The following is a 13383-nucleotide window of genomic DNA, read 5'->3' as shown; positions in this document are numbered from 1 at the left end:
ATTTTAAGTGTAGTACTGAGGGCACTGACAGGATGACTGTTTCCTGTCTCTTTTCATGGTGTTATAAGTAAAGCAAGTCCAAATATTTATCCATTTTCTCTCCCCAAGCCTCGCTGTTTCCATCACACATTTTATCAGCCATCCTGTCTGAACTGTGAAACTGTCCAGTGTACAGCTCCAGCACTGTTGGTGTTCAAGCAGAAAGCAGGAAGAGAAAAATACAGCCAATATCCTGTGACAGGGAGGTAAGCAAAGCATGAATGGAATTGACGGCAAAAATTCCATTCTTTTTTCCATGTCACAATACTGAGATATTCTAAAATTCAATTTTTGTATTCTGTTTTTCATCAGTGGTACTAAGTTAATCATTGCCAAAACGTTCACTGTGGTAAGAAAAGGTCATTGATGAAGATATTTTATCACTTTTGATTGTCGGCCGCGGAGCTTTTGGCACATGGACAGCTGGCTGCCGTTTCTAAGAGTTACAAAGTGATTTGTTCAATATGCTCAGTGACAGATTCATGTTGCAAAGTTGAACCTTCCTCCAGCGACAGATGGTGTTGGCTCTTCCTGAGCAGCAGGATACACTGCTATCAGAGTATTTGTAATATTCCCGCCACAGTGTAACTACAGAGCCTGTAATAGGCGAACAGACCTCGTCGTCCTCAGCCTCGCTCCGACCACCAAAAAGCTCTGCATGGTGCATTAAATCTTTATCTTTAAATTAAATCAGCCTTGAGATGCCATGAGGCCATTGTCTATTCCATCTCAGTGGGTGTAATTTTGTTTTTCTTCGGTTGTCTTTTTCTCTGTAACACACACACCAAAACATACACACACCACTCCGGGAAAACAAATTAAAGTGTAATAAGTGGCCTTGCAAGCGAGTGTTGGGACAAGGCTGGTTGGGGATCAGACACAGAAGGTAGACAGATACAGAGGAAATAAGACAAAACTAGAGAGAAATAAAGAGAGTGATATGAAGCAAGACAGAAAAAAAGAATGGAAAAATGATGGTTGTCAAAATAATGTGTTCATTTTGATTAATCACCTCAACTAATCTGTCCATTCATCACAAAGCATGTAATTAATTAGACACTTTTTTGTCCCTTGTAAAAACCAAGAGAGATTCAGACAGACCACAGCTGAGATATAGATCAACACACGCTGAGATGCCGACGGAGAGGGAGGAAGAATGGAGGAAAGCGAGTGAAGTGGAAGTTAAAGAGGGAAGAATCGTTACTGACTCCCAGGAGAAATTGTTACACTGACCCCTCCTGCTGTGGTTGCATGGTGAACCGATGGGTAAGGTTCACTGTGGAGACTCTGCTTCACCAGCAGGAAATCTCAATATTTATTTTTTCCAGCTGGGCTAAAGGCGTGTTGGCTGTCCGCAGAGTGATTCGCACCAAACACCTCCGAATTAAATCCACTTCAGTGAAGGCTCACAGCTCAAACATAAGACACACAATAGCCAGGAAGATAGTAATCACATATGTAAATAATAAATATGGTGAATAAAATATTTTGAGACATTACAGTTTCAAACCATTGATATGAAGACTGTCTGCATCTACAGGGGTGTACAGGTTCATGGCTTTATAGCACAAAACAGAAGGAAAGGCGTTGCTCTTAGCTTCAGTCTCTCAAAATGGCAGAACGGTGAATGATCTGTGCAGAAAATCACCTGTGACTTCTTTCATATGTTTGTAGACAGGGAACACAGAGAGGCCTAGATCAGACCTGGCATAAACATGTGATTCAGCTGAGCCGATCACAAGCGGACAGGTGTGGAGGTGTACCCAAGATGCATTTGAGATCTGATCACTCAAACTGTGACACCACATCACTCAACTGATGTCCTCTGCCAGAGTCTGATTTGCCCCACCAGCTTCATAATGAGCTGAAAATCACATATTTACCATTTCAAATGGGTAAAATCATTTCATTTTAGTTCCATTGTAAAACTGTAGCAATGCTACATTCTCTCACCCTCATTGACAACAGACCAGTGTGTCATAGTTGGACTGGCTACAAACAACAACGCACTTTGTCTTTGCATCAGAAAAGATGTACGTGTAACTCTAACCCTAGTTGCATACAGAGCAGGGACGTGAGATCTGATCACAGCTGTTCACTCAGGACACTCTCTAAAGCCAGGTGTGATCGGATCAATTTAGAACTGACGGGATCACTGGAGACACATGTTAATGCCAGGTCTGATCAAGGCCAAAGTATTATGGTAAATGTCATTCTACATTTTGAGTAGCACCAGCTATCATCCTGCTGGGAGGAGAAGTGCTGTTTTGCTTATTACTAAGTCTTATTGTTTAAAGCTGACATCAGTACATTTTGGTGCTTTGTCACCCTGTGTAGCTGCAGACAAGATGACTTTTCTTTTTTTTAAATCTTAAAACCTGCTGTCTGAGTCATGCTTGTTAGATATTCTTATTGGCTACTGTTTGTATAAGCTACATGACCAGCACCACAGCTGTTTAGAGAGGACGTTTTCCATAGACAGCATTACCCCTCGTCTTTGGCTTCTGAGCCAAAGCTTTGTTTATTTGAATCATCCATCCATTTTCAAAACTGCTTATCTTGAGCCGGGGCCGTCGGGGTCTGGAGACTATTAAAGCTCATGTAAGGAAAGGAGCAGAGTGCAGCCTGGATAGGTTACCAGTTTATCACAGGTCCCATTCATACAGAAAGGTCTGAGCCAGCTAACAGATTCAAACCTGTGCAGGATCTCTGTACTGCATGGAAACAATCTTGTGAAGTTTATCCATCCTTTGCATTTCGCTACAGATGACAGAAAAGCATCACTGCGCTAAGCAGAACAATGAGACTGAAAAGAAAAGGCATGAACAGCAAGACTACACACAATCATAGATAAATCTGTGGCGTCGAAAGATTGGAAAAAAGAAAAAAAAAAACGTCTTCTCCTTTAGACTTTTGATGCGAGTTGGGATGAGAGTCAAAATTGCTTCACTTTAAAGGGTCACAAGCCAACGAGGGTTGGGAACCAATGATGTAGATAAAATAACTAAAGTAACTTGTGGAATTCAGCTATAGCTTGACAAGAATATATGTATCTACAGTACAGACAGTAAATGAACATATTAAGATTTAAGTTCTGGGAAGAGGTACAGAGACAGGAGAGGAGGAGAAAGGGGGAAAGCAAGAAGATGAGGAGGAGAGGATGAGGAAGACAAGTTGAGACCTGGAGATAATGATACAGAGAGAAAGGGAAATGAGAGCTCTTATGTAAGAGGAAGATGTTAGTGAGATGTCAAGAAAGGTGAAAATTGGAGAAGCCCTAAGAATAAAATGGATTCAAGGAAACTGCAGTGTGAACAAATTCTAATAGGAGGAGAGAGAAAACACAGGAGAAAGTGAGGAGTGAATGGAAATGTGAGGAGGAACAGTTGACAGCGGGAGAAGATGAAATTGTGCGGCGAGAAGAAGTACATGAATGAATCCGGCGAGCCCCGAAGCTCTCCGTGACATTCTTCAGCGCATGTGCTGCAGTGTGACATATATGGGAAGTGTTGAGGGCAGCAAACTTGTACGAGATAGCAACAACCGAGTGGAGTCAAGTATATGGGCTTTAGAGAAGGATGACATGGCTGCTCACTGGACGCAGTATGTACCAGTGTAAACTCAACAAAACTCATAAAAATATCAGCAGGAAGGATTATTTTGGGCCAGCACCTCAGGAGTGATGGAGTGTGTTCAACTGTGTGTGTGTTTTCACTGTATGTGTGGTATCAGTGTGACAAGTGAGAGTCTTTAAACCTACATTGGCGCCTTGCTGTCACCACCTTTAGCGCCGAGACACATGACGAGCTGAGAAAGACCTAAAAGAGAGAGAGACCTAACAGCTACTGAACAACACAGACCACAACTTTTTAACGGTAATGAGAGCAGTGGAGGGCTGGTGTACCAGTGTGTGTGTGTGTGTGTGTGTATGCATGAATTCATATTGTCACATTAACTTGTAAAGCTTGTCAGCTCCACACCAGCTGGCTAAAAATGGAAAAAGGAAAAAAAAAAAAAACAGAATAAAGAAAAGAACGGCAGTGAGATGAGAATCAGGGCCAGAGGAAGAGAGATGCTGGCAGACACGTGACTGATGGCAAAGGCCAGCTGCCTGAAATAGACTTCAGGACTTAAAAAAAAAGGTATTGTTATCATGTTTGCAGTTTGCTCTTGCTGCCAGGCCCCAGGGTGGCCCCTGCCGGCCCTCCACAACCAATAACACACCACCCATCCTCACACTTCTCTGAATATGTATACCAACGGTGCCACTCCTTAAAATGACTAACACCACACAATGAGTAAGAGGGAAGCAAAGAAAATTAAGAAAGAGGAAACAAGATAAATACCTTCACAAAGGCTCATGACGGGCAAAGTCATCCATGTTGTCCTGCTCCTCGCTCCCCTCTCGCTCCCTGACACACTGCTCCTCAGGGGATGCCGGCTCCACCTGGCTCAATAAGACAAGAGAGGAGACATAATAGGGTGAGGTTTTTAACATGACGATTCAATCAGGTCTAGAATTATGGGATTCCCTGATAAAGAGGTGCAAGTTACCTTAAAGACTGTAACACTTCAGTTTACTGAAGCATGCGCCTGCACTGTACTGGGTTCCCTTTAGTCCCTAAGAAACAGTATTAAGTATGAAGAGACCAAAAGCAATCTCCACAGCACTGCACATGAGCAGCCTCATGTAAAACCACGCTGAGCTCTGAGTGAGCTCACTGGGGGAGCGTGCTCTGCTGGATTAACATGACACAATTTTGAAGTTCCCCAATCATCTTTTCCCGCATTATGTTCTGTAGAGAAAGTTTAACTGTCACGGTGCGGGTAAGACTGGACCCAAATGCAGCCAACACATGGCGATGAAGTGCCAAAATGTTTTAATAACAAAGTGGTGACAACTTACAAACAAGGAATCCAGCTGAACAGAAGCTGAAGCACAGGACTACAACAGCAGGTAAAACCGGGGACAAACCAGACATGAACCGACACATGCGAAGGGGAGCACAAACACTATACAGACACAAGGGAGGCGAGGGGGATTGAACACAGGTGAAACACATTAGGGCGGGGCAGACAATCACCACACAGAGAAGCAGGACCAAGACAGGAAGTAAAAACATTGAGACACACTAGGATACCAACTACAAAATAAAACAGGAAGTGACCAAATCCAAACAAACTAACAAAAAGTGTCTGCCATGGCAAACCATGACAATAAACAACAATTTGTGTGGTGCTTTTACATACAGCTCAACTTTGACTCAGCAGACAACTGACTGACAGGAGGTTCAGTTTTCTCTCTCTTCCTTCAGCTGCCATCCATTGCTTAAACTGTCTACACACACCTCATTGTTTATTTCAATCCTACATGTTGGCTGGCTCAAGGAATGGACCATTTATAGCAAATGGTTTGTACAGGGAGCAATGAATATTCTTCTGAGAGAACTAATCCTCCAAAACAAATTTAAAAAAAAAATTGCAGTATTAGCAGATGTTGCGCCTTTAAAATAGGCAAAATAGCAAGGGAAGAGGGATGAAACCATTACACGGCTCTCGTCTTCACTCGTATGTATTAAGTGGGAAATAAAAAAACATACAGTACAAGCATATCTCACTATCAAGAGTCTCAAATACAAAAAATGGCATAACAATAGTCTGACGCTCGAGCGGGAAGATGACAGTAGCTAGCTTACACAGCAATAAAGTTAGCCTGACACTCTTAAGCAAACAAATGTACACAAAAACTCACAACCTTTCTCTCAGAATAATAAGCAATGACAGATGAACAATTGATCAACCCATCGCTACATTTATAATGTTTGCTGTGTGGTAATTACCTTTAAAATAGGCAAAATAGCATGAGACCATTACACGGCTCTCGTCTTCACTCGTATGTATTAAGTGAGGGAGAGAAGCGCAACTTCCCCCTACTGGAGCCTTAAGGCATTACTAATACATCGATACACAATCAATCTGGAATCTGTCAACTAATAACTTTAACAGCATAAACAAGATGCAAACGAAACTATGAACTATAAAAAAAAAAATACAAAACACAATATATATCTTAACTGTCAACTGAATTTAACTGTTTTTGAAAATCAAATAGTTTTTAAATCCTTAAGTACCACATATTAAGTACCACACAGACAGGGTATTACAACCCCCAAACAACATGGGCATTGTGATCCACCGTCCTAAATCTATGCAGCAAACATGTTTCCCTTGATTACTAGGAAAGCCCTTCTCATCTGAGATGTGACTCAGTAATATTAGTTACTCTCAGATCAGCATACAGCAAGGCACTGATAGTGTCTTCACACAAGAGTAAGGTACCGAATTTTACTTAGACTATGCAAATAAACGTATATTGCTTTTATGCCATGCAAGCTTTCTATCCTCTCTGAATGTTTTCCAAGTTAACAATGAATAGGTGTTCAGCTACAGATGATATGAACAACCATAAATACCATAACATAAAATGTATTCTCTAGTTATCAGTTCATTAGAAAGCATGAGCTAATAGAAACTCTAAACCATTAGCGCAAAATATGCCAAGACCTATTCAGTCCATACAGGAGTATTCAATTTTGGACATTAGCAACAAGGCAAGAGCGTGCCAGAAAACACTGTAAGAAAATTAGCTCAACTGCTGCATGGACTTAATGTTTCTTAATGTAATGAATACACATAAATTCAGCAGCATAATAAGAAACAGAGCAGCCTGAGAGCATACAGAGCCATACATGCCAATAATTCATTCTCATCGCAAAGTAAATCTGAACAACACAGCAGAAAAGCTAAACCAGGAAGTAGCTTATTGGCAATGCCAAGCAAACAACCTGCACTGAGCCAAAACAAGGCATGTCACCAGCTGTCACCATACTGACGCCCATTTCACATGGGACAAAACAGCCACTAACATCTGGCTTCAATAGGCATTCATTCCCAGGTCAAATGACTCAGTAGTCACTGGTATTTATCGGCCCCAACTCCAGAGATGCAGTGATGGAAACGAGACACCCGGGTGAACATGTTCATTTTCACCCCTTTTCCGGCATGTCGCCATGATGTTGTTTTAACTTCAGAAGTTACTATGACTACTCCTTCTGTAGTGTCTCAGTCACTACCAGCTTATTCAAAACGTGATGAGCACACTACCAACGGGCAGTTATAGTATAACTGTTTAAAATCCTTCTCACATTGACAGCATCGTTCAGTTGGCCTTGAGTTCGAGGAGACTGAAGTAAAAGAAACAGGCCTCTGACAGAGTGGTAGAAGAACGACAGCAAAAACTCAGGAAACCCCGGCTTCTGCCCTGAAATCTGAACTGGTTGCTGTTTGACAATAGCAGACCATGCAACATGGACAGCTGGCTGCAAAAGACGTGCAGCACAACACAATATTTTAGTCCCGAATCAAGTCGTCCCAAATGAGAAGCAAGGACTGTGTCCGGTGAGCTACATCAGCAACTAGAGAGATACATGAGAGTAATGAGCAGAGTAACAGTAGCATCGTGTCAGGTCATTATGTCTGCACTGTACACACTGTACATTAATAAGATTGGATGTTACCTGCCCATCATGCTTGTAAAGCATACTGCAAACAGCTGATGCCATTGGCCCGTCTTGCACTGACTCAGGGCCAGTTTGTGACAGTTGCACTTAGAGGACTTACTGTATTTCAGGCCTGCTTGTTGCTGGCCTAATTGGGTCCTGATCTCTTGTTCCCATTTGGGGAGTTTGTAACTAAATGTGAAGTAGTTGAGATGAGAGTCAGTACCTGCAGGTCTGTAGCCATGGCGCCCGGCTGGAAACAGCAACTCCAGGCTGGGGAATTGGTGCCTGAAGTAGAGTTGAACTGTGTTGGGGTCTTGTTCATGAGTAAGGGCAACATGGAGTGTTAGACCAGGGGTGTCACTCTTTATAGAGAAACCATAGATAGTCCTGGGCCACAAGCCTTTTAATTTAAGAGACAATCTTAATGAGTTATCAGCACTTGGTGCTGTAGACTAACACAGACAAACAACAAATCACAATGACAATTAATGACTAACAAAGATTTAACATCATCAAGATTTGGACTAACAGTGTGTCTCCTCCTTGTTCCTGTTGATCTCCAATGTCGTCCTGTTGAGAGGAAGAGTACTGGAGTGTCGGTGGTTCCTGCCTTGTTCAAGAGGCAGAGGGAATCAATGACATGCTAAGTATTTAACAGACTGGTGTTACTGGTCATCCCCTGTCAGCGAGGGGCATTAGTTGAGGACTGTCAGGTTGTCAGGATTAGTTGAGGTTATTTAATTGGTGAAATAGGGATAAATGTTTTCAAATCAGCCCTCACTTGTCCCGTTGGCTCGTCCGTCAGCCACAGCAGCAATCATCTACACTTGAGAACACAGGCTGCATGTTGAGGAGGTCTGCCTTCATAATGAGCTGCCGTTCTTTGATGAGTGGTTTGATGAGATCCACAAGAGAGGATGTGACCAGATTCTCCACCTATGTCAATGTGACTGGGCTTTCTAGTCTCAATTACCATGTCATTACCCAGAATCAGAGCGAATTTAATTACACAGCCAAACTCATTAATCCTTTTGTATCTGTCACCTGAAGCACTGATGAGTGTCTTCTCTGGATACAAGGATAACACATATTCACAGTGCAATTCAACAGCCTTGCATATCACCTGCCATATTCTAAGTACTACTGACAGTGTGCGTCTCAGTTTCACATTGTCTCTCCTGACCCTGAAAATAGCAAAGCCTCATTATTCTATTGTAGATGAGTTAGACAAGTTATATTGTGTTCTAAAACTTTTTTTCCTGATCTGAATGAAAAGGGGAATTGAATAAATGAAGTGGAGGTGTAGCGAAATAAAAAAGAAAACGTGTACATTTGCATTTGCATTCAGTTGTTTTGAAAATTTGAATATGTTAAGTTTAATGTTGTAACTCGCAACCCGAAAGTAGAACTGAGACAATGTACAAGTTAAGACGAAGGCAATTTATTCTAAAGTATTTGTGGTGGAAATCCTGAGCGGTGGAGCGGGGAAGGCAGGGTTGTGAATCGTTGATCTGAGGCAGACAGCAGAGCAGAGGAGGGCAGGCAGGGGCGGGAAACTTCAGGAAACACAGGAAACAAACGAGGATCAGGGAGCAGCGGGCAAACCAGGACGGCAGGAGGCAGTGGACCTGAGGGCTCTGGTAAAAATATTATCAGCAAGGTTCAAAGTAACTGCAGAGAACTAGGCAAGTCGGACAATTGTAGAACCATTATAACACACAGAATGATCTGGCCAAGAGTGAAGGACTGGGGTTTATATACTGCAGGCTTCAGGTGCAGCTGAAGAGTGGATTGGCAGCAGGTGCACAGGTGATTAGCGGGAGGAGGAAACTACGTCAACACGCCCTGAATGAAACAGATGCAGAGACAAACAGGGGATGAACAGGACACACAAGGGAGGAGAAAAAAGCAAAAAACACTCGCGATGAGAGAGGAACTCTTTCAGACTCCAACAGAAAACTGTTCATCTGAACCAGTAAATCTTAATATTTCCAGCTTTCAGTTAGTTTCAGTAGCAACATAAGCACCAGCCATGTGTCCGGATATACCTGTTCATGTTTTCAGGAACTTTTCCACTTGTCTCTAAACTCATGAGTTGGAGTCATACAGCTTTGGGACCAACACATTTTTTTTCAATTCACAATAACATGTTTGCTGCCTCAAGTGATTTTATGTCACTCTCATCTTTTTATTGCCATTTGTATCCAGGCACACTGCACCGTCTGTAAGACTGATCGGACAGAAGGAGCCAGGATCAGCGTCTACAGCAGGTACAGAGTCAACACTTGCTCATGGACACTTCAGCACTGCTGCTGCAGGAGGCTTTTTTAATGTCTTGGACTTGTATTGATCTCGATCTTTTAATGAGAGTTGGCTCAACATTTTCCTTCCAGTCCAAAACTTTAAAGTGGTGATTTGATTGGTGGACAACATAGTTACTAGTAGTGCTGTAATTTCACTTAGTTTGAATGCTGATGGTTTATTTTTGTGACATGACATGTCAGCTCTTTGGTATTAAACAAACTTAATTTCTCCTGACCGACTCTTTACCCCCTTTGGATGTGGTCATAAATGCTCTCTTTGACTTGAATGTAAATTAATACTAATCTCTTTAAGAAACAAACACACTGAGACATGAGCAAACACTCTACTACTTAAAGGCTCCGAATATTAAATTGATTTAGTCTGCTAGACACTAATGGCCTCCAAGTTTAGTTACATCATTACATAGCTGGATTAATTAAGCGAAGCTCCTAAATGACAGCTGAAGGTACAAATCCTGCCTCTGGCTCCAACCATCTGTGCTGAGGTCCCGTGGAGTTTACATCACTTCTGTCTGTACAGTGCTGTGAGGAGGAGCGCTGCATCATTAACCTCCACTGTTAGTCATACAGATGCAGATATTAGCATCAGGCCAGAACCAGGAGGGAAGAGGAAGCTCGAGCATTCTAAAACACTGAGAGCAGGTGAGGGCGTGATAATGAAATTGAATCATCCTCCAGTTATATAACATCCACTGAGTTCAATCTGAACCAGAAATGCAGCAGTGCATCATCTTTACACCGGTTTGTGTTCGATCTAACCGTGCTATCTGTGCGTTATGTGACATAGAGGGATGTTACATATTGTCTCTTGCAGCTACATTTTTGTTTGTTGTTCAGCTCTGGATTTGCCCACTACCTATTTTGTATTTGATGGTGTCTTTATGCCGATGTCTTTCCTGTTTATCTCTGCTATGGGAAGAAGGGAGGGAGAGAGGAAGGGAGGGAGGGGATGCTCATGTTCATTTGTTTGTGTTATGTTGGAAAAATTGCAAGTGCTATTAAACAGGTTTACAGAAAAATGCAGCAGTGAATTCCAGAATCTTAGAAGGATGTGTAATACATCAAAAATCAAAGTGAATAGAGCTGATTTGCAGACTTGCTCTCTGAGCTTGCTCTCATTTGAGTTACATATGTATATGTTTTTTTTACTGGTCCCAGTATAACAATGTAAATCTGTACATGTCAGTGGGACTAATAAACTGAATTATTACTTCATTTGTTAAGTGTAGTATGAATCTGAATTAGCAGATGGTGGCACTAGTGCATTCACTGTAAGGACAAAAACGTTTGTAATCGTGAGAACAAAGAGAACAGGATGTGCAGAGACGGGAGTGTGGAACTAACCCTGAACCTTTGATACAACCTTCCTCCTCATCAGACCATTACCAACCACTGATGTGTGTTACAACATAACTTTGGACTTATATCGAGGCTCGGCTCCACATCAGCAGCATGATACTTCCCAAGGGAACTTTTTCCGAGGTCAGAGTTCACCGTAGTATGTTGAAGTAATAGTGTTCACCAATTATCCTTACAAATGTGACCACACATTTTCCTTGGGATGTTCTTGCTCTTTATGACCCTCCTGGCTCTCCGTTCACATCGACTATCTTATAATTGCTGAATGCCATTTCCTGCTGATTGTGATTTTACCAGTACATTTTCTCAGCATTGAGAGGTTGCCAATATATTCCAGCAGCTGCCAACTGAGCCAAACCATTTGACCACAAACACACTCTTATTTACTGCAAGGTTGCAAGCAAACCTACTGCAGTGGAGTCGCAGTGAAATGTAAAGGTCCAATATAGTATAAAGGTAGGTGTGGTCCATGTGTTGTTTGATTATAAAGCAGGTTTACGCTCTATATTAATACTGTGAAAGTATCAAAGCCTCCTCTTCTCTCATTGGCTCTTTATGTGTGTATTTCTGATATATGGAAGTCACAAATACAATTCTTTTTTTTTTTTTTTTTCATGTCCAGTGTGCTTCCATAGAGGAGATCATGTGACCTGTTTCATTTTGATTAACTTGTATCGAAGCACACACTGGTTCGCCTTTGTGTGTGTGTGTACATATATGTGCAGTCAGCATGTTTTTTTATTACATGTTTCCATCTTGTCAGCATGGCTCTGCAGCCCTGTGAACAAAAGACACAGTGAAGGGAAAATAGCAGGTATGGATTATTTTTACTGGATGAATTATAGATTAATCCCAGCATGCAAATGTCCTGCTGTATGTGTGTGTGTTGCTGTCTTGAAATCCTTGGCAGATTGATGTCTGCGTGTAACCTGCAGGTCATTCCCTTGTTGTAAGTCATGGGTTCAGTGGAGCTCTGCACTTTCACTCAGGTCTGTCCCCCTGGGACACACACACACACACACACACACACACACACACACACACACACACACACACACACACACACACCAGTACAAACCTATACATTTAAATGCTCCAGCTCATCTATAATTCATATCAATATCATATAATTTACACAATCCACGTCAACCCCGCCCATGCCTTTTGCTCGGGGCTCTAACTCTGTTCACTTTCATATCATGAGTAGTTTGTATTATTATAAAATCTATCCTGTGTTTTTGTGAAACCTATCATCAGCATGCAGTGCCTCCCGTCAGTGTGTGCCTGGGGAGCAAGTGCGTGACTGCAGGAGGTCCCCTCGCCTACGGGTGGTGCTGCTCTCCCTGCTGCCTTAGGACCAGAGCACCATCTGCTGGTCACAGACATACCACCTCTCCAGCAGCCCCGTGCTGGAGCTGTGAGAAGTGGAGAGAGCAGGGTGTGGTCCACTGACGATGGAGCTGTATTTTCAGTTGAAAGATGAATATGTTCCCAACCTGAACTGACAGAGAGTGTCACCTCCTCAGGCCTCTAAAAAGAGTCAGATGAAACCATGTGCAAAGGAAGGATTGATAGATTGATAGATAGATAGATAGATAGATGAGATGTTTGCTGCACCTGTAGCTGCTTCTCTGTCCTGCCAGATCGTGTGGAGAGGATGGTTGGTATTGTCCAAGATGGCCCCCACAGTCCTCAGTGAGTCCAGACTCCTGCCAAGCGCAGACCCAGTTTTCTGTGCTCTAAACTCACAGAAACACATATGCAAAAGCTTATGAGAGGTCACACGTAGAAATTTCATTGCATTTTAAGGGTCATAAGGTAAAAAAAGTTTATCTGTGTGTCTGTATGATTTTTGGAAACCCAAATAGGGATAAAAAATTCACCAGGGCTTTTACCACAACAGGAGCAGTAATGACGAGGGAACTTGTGTCCAGCTGTATTGTGGGGAAAAAGCCTGATACAGTTAGGTAACACATGCTCAAAAGGCTCAGCAACAGCTGGGATGAGAGACAGAGGTGGCATGGTTTGGCAGACGTGAAAGATCTTGTAATACTGCTTCACATCCTGCTGCACATAAAACCTGAGCCAAGGGTCACCAG

This window comes from Seriola aureovittata, chromosome 4 (assembly GCF_021018895.1).
Source record: "Seriola aureovittata isolate HTS-2021-v1 ecotype China chromosome 4, ASM2101889v1, whole genome shotgun sequence".
Taxonomy (NCBI): domain Eukaryota; kingdom Metazoa; phylum Chordata; class Actinopteri; order Carangiformes; family Carangidae; genus Seriola; species Seriola aureovittata.
Note: the sequence above shows the minus strand (reverse complement) of the source record.